This window comes from Empidonax traillii, unplaced genomic scaffold, assembly GCF_003031625.1.
Source record: "Empidonax traillii isolate 1590-97213 ecotype Southwest subspecies unplaced genomic scaffold, ASM303162v1 scaffold250:size724861, whole genome shotgun sequence".
NCBI classification, from domain to species: Eukaryota; Metazoa; Chordata; class Aves; order Passeriformes; family Tyrannidae; genus Empidonax; species Empidonax traillii.
In genome coordinates, this window is record NW_020955443.1 from 631,518 (window position 1) to 636,040 (window position 4,523).

Genomic DNA, 4,523 nt, shown 5'->3' on the forward strand with positions numbered 1-4,523 from the left:
TTTTTTTGTTTGTTTTTTTTTTTTTTTTTTTTTTTTTTTTTTTTTTTTTTTTTTTTTTTTTTTTTTTTTTTTGTCTCTTTCCTCGGATTTTTTTTCTGGTGACATGCACAAATTGGAAGGAATGAAACCTGGCTTTTGGGCAGGAGTAGTGAAAAAAATTATGCTTGCTCTGAAGAACAACCTGAGAAAATACACTTTGAATAGTTCTCCATAATTTTTTACATTTAAGTACTAGAACTGTAACTTTAAAGTTTTGCCTGGTATGTGCTCAGAGCCCTGGGTAGTGTCATACATCAGAAAACTCAGATAGTTCCATCCAGCAGCCTCTAATAATACCCTTAAACTAGAAATGAATCACATTAGGGAAATCAAGTGATCAAGAGGGTAGCAGAGAGCCTCCTAGGCAAGGTGAACCTCTCATCTGATATATCATTGCAGCTGAATTGTTCCCACATTTCAGAGCTGCGGGAGAGATCATATATCAAATGTGGACTATGTGTTTTCAGAAGAGGCACTTAGGTTTTTTCTTGGCTTCTTGTCCAACCTCCTTAAATCAAAGGATCATTATTGTTTGTCATTTTGTCATAGCATGGCTGTCCTGTTTCAATTCATGTAATAACAAACTGTTCGGGGCCTCAGATTTTATTGCACTGTTTAAAGGTGGTTCATACTAGAAGTTTATCTCATATAGTAACAGATATTCCGTAGGTTATTTATTATGATTGAAACTCCCTGTAAAGTTCAGGGGCATTCAAATTTTTAAAGGGATTACATGGTAGGATGCAAAAGGCATTCAGTGAGCATCTGACTCTCCTATTCTTGCAGGAATATTGTAAGAGACCTTGAGCACAGGTGGATAAGAAACAATCTGCATTAAAAAGAATCCTGGCAGTCACAGGTTGTTTAAACTAGTCATATTCTCCAAACTTAGGTTTCAAACTTGCCCATAATCCTAGTTCAGCTTCTCCCCTCAATTTAGTCTCCCTAAGTAGCACAGACTTCACCAACAGAGGAGAGGTTTCCTATGGGAAAACCAAACTTACTGAAACTTTCTCATGCACTTGGCCCAAGTTAATCATCGCTCATTGCTCTGAGACTTCAGATTTTCTTTGCATTAACTGCTGACATTCACACATCAAGACCTTTAACTCAGTGTGTATGTCAGCAGATAAACTGAACGTTTAACATTGGGGAAGGTCACATTTCCCTTAACAAGGGCCATTACTTTGCTGGGACTGCCCATATTTGACAGCCTTAGAAGTTGCATCAGCCCTACCAAAGGCTGTTCGTTATTCATGTTTTCCACTTACCTCAAAATGATTGCACTTTTTGTACACAACAAACATTTTCTTTCCAGAATACATTAATCATTATTAATTTTGTATCTCTATAGAATCTTAAGGGGACAGAAGAAAAATTTGTATTGGATACACTAGCAGGATGCACAGAATATAAATCCTTATTGGATGTAGTAGTCAATGCCTTTTATGCTGAGGATGGGAGATACTGCCTGCTTCCTGAGCGTAATCTCTACATAGGTAAGTTGTTTTTACAACATCAAATGTGTTTACCACAAAACTTTAAAAAATATCATTTTACTAGTGCAGATCTTAGTATATTATATATGTATGTAATATTATATATTACATTGGGAGCGTTGTCATTGTGCCTAATGCAGTAGGAAATACAGGACATTTAACAATTTTGTTATGATGTAAAGTCTAAACCCTGAAATTGTCATTTGTCATTTAGTGTGGACTCTTACAGGTGGTAACTGGAATTTTACCTACGAGTCAGGTAAGATGCAGGTGGAAAAAGCATCACTGGCTGGAAGAAGCATCTTAGATGTTTAACCATCCCTTTAAAAAATGTTTTTCAGTGATTTCCCTTTATTATCTTCTATGCAACCAATTACCTCTGCCGTTCAGACACAAAACTGTGTAACAAAGCTCTGTGCTGAGGAACAGCACATCTCACTGCAGGCAGATAGGATTGTTTCTGTCCATACATGTGTATCTTCATTACTGACCCTCACAATGACATAAATAGACTTCTCTCTGTCTCCACAAGTGAAATCAAGTGGTTTCCTTGTCTTAGTTACTTGGTTAAAATAAATTCCAATACAGCTACGTCTGATACTATGAGCTAGTTAATTAGGGTAGTTACTACTCCCAAAGTTATTTCAGACATTGGGAAGTGCATTAAAATTTAATTTAAAAAAAGACTTTTATGTTATGCATTTAATACACACATTCTGAAGTTGATTTATTAAGTCCCTAAATAAGCTGGAATCACAAATCACACTGGCATTGGTTCTCTAAGTCAGATATGTTCAGATGCTTTGTGGATATATTGAAAGGTCAATTTAATTCAAAGGGGTTGAAAAATACAGTAAACATACAAATATATCTACGTTTTATGTTTTAAAAGCTACAGAATTTTTATGGCAATTCTGTTTGCTTCCGTCACAATCTGGAAAGCTACAGAAATCTAAATCAAATAACAAACAAAAGGAAACCTAAACTGTCAAGGATAAAATTATTAGTGTATTGAGTTTATTCTAAATGGTAATGCTTCATTGTCGCCATTTCTCCAGGGCCGTGTTTTTCATTGTCTGAGGCACATAAATTATATCTTTAAGCTGAGTGTTGCTATAATTGGATTGTCAGGACTGGTCCACTCAAAAGCCTCCATTAATCACAGGCAGAGGGGAGGCCCCAGAAAATTTTCCTTTATCAACAAGTTGAGAGTCTAAGGTCATTGGCTTACATTTTTTTAAGCTGCTTGTGATTCCCTTTGCCAAGCTGCATTGACACTTAAATGATCAAAGCTGCTTATGAAGGCTGTTGCTATGTGTGAGCAGATTTGAATTTAATAAAGCTTGTAGGAGATAAATGTATCTTCTCCTAAGACTGCTTAAATATGTTGCTATACCAAAGCACATGAGCCTGAAGCCTGACAATACACTCATTGGCTGCAGCACATTGGTCAGAATTGACTGATTTCACCGTTCCTGTTGGGTGGCAGCTCAAACACTGCAGTGCAAGTGAAGCCTGAGTGAACAAAGGCAGGCTGAGACAGGAGCCCCTCAACTTCACAGGCCTGCAGAAATTTCACAGTACCGGCTGTGCCTCTTTCTGTAGAACAGAATCATAAATCATTTAGGTTGGAAAAGAACTCAGAGATCATCAAACCGTGTGCTTGTCAGAGAGGGGGGCAAGAATGAGGTTTGGAATTTCCCAATTTAAAAACTTGATTTTATTCCAGTTCAGAACAAAAACAAAGATTACAACACTTTAGGCAAAGTGGTCCCTTGGGAAAAACAGTACAATAAATACTAGAAATATGAAATTTTATGTTTAAAATTTTTGTTATGTATAAATAAACTGTGAATTTGGAACAGAAGAATAAGAGCCATCCTCTCTGAAAACATTAAAAATAGAGTATGTTGAAAAAATCACTATCAAAACTGTTAAAATTAAGGTGACAGTCTAAATCCCTGAGTATGCTGAGTCTAGGTTTATTAGAATTGCCTGCTGCATTCTAATTGTATGTATCTTTTGATAGTTATCTGTTATCTGGCTACTTTTCAACTAGAAGAGCTTGGTTTTCAGCACTTCAGCAGAATTGTGAAGTCCTTGGACACTGCAAAAATGCAAAAGGTAATGAAAGAACAATACATTTTAAAAATAATTGTCTCTTTATTGTGTTTGATTAATCAGATGACTTTTCTCAATTTTGAGAATAACTTAAAATGAGAAATGAGTGTGATTTTCTGTTTAAAATAAAAAATTAAATTAGTAATTTGTTATCACAGCCTTCTTGAATTTCTATGCTTATGGGGTGATTCTCATATTCAGTCAAAGGTTAATTTAAAATATACTTTATGTAACCTGAGAAAGTAGAATAATCACACAATTTACTCTTCATGTGATTTGCAATTGTTCCTCTAACTTGCACACTTTCTCTTGCCTCTGCTCACATTCCTTCCTTGACTTGTAGGCAGGAGAAGTTTTTCCATACACAGTGAATCTGAATTGAAACCTGCAGTTTCTGCTGATTAGTGTTATTTTTTTTCCACTGAACAACCCACTACCACTTTCATTATCGAGCCCACTGTGCTTCCATTACTTTCCCTCCTTTCCAAAAAACAATGGCTCACTTGGAGCTGTCAATGTACCAGTTGCCCAAGTACAACATGGCAATTGTCAAAACAACTGCTGCCAAATAGAAAGCGGGACAACAAAGTTCTGCCTGCCTTTCCTTCTCTGAAGTCATGAATTTGGGGTTCACTCCACTATTTGTTTGCTAATTTTCATGAAATCTGTAGCAACATAAATATCCTCTGCTTCTCTTTCAAAATGGTTGAAAGTGCTAATTATCTTAAAAGCTATGTTGTAAAGAGGGGCAGAGGGATAAACTGAGTGGCAGTGCTTTCTCATAAGCCCTGTTTTCCTGGGAAAATGGGCTAAAAATTAAATTACTGGTGACACAGCATCCGTAACCTTTGATCATCCAGATGT

At 36.1% G+C, this 4,523-nt stretch overlaps 1 protein-coding gene across 4 annotated transcripts in view; it reads left to right on the top strand.

Moving 5' to 3' along the window:
* CFAP99 (cilia and flagella associated protein 99) overlaps positions 1 to 4,523 on the top strand; it is a 57,690-nt gene that overhangs the window by 17,817 nt on the left and 35,350 nt on the right. The gene's annotated exons all lie outside the window — the stretch shown is intronic.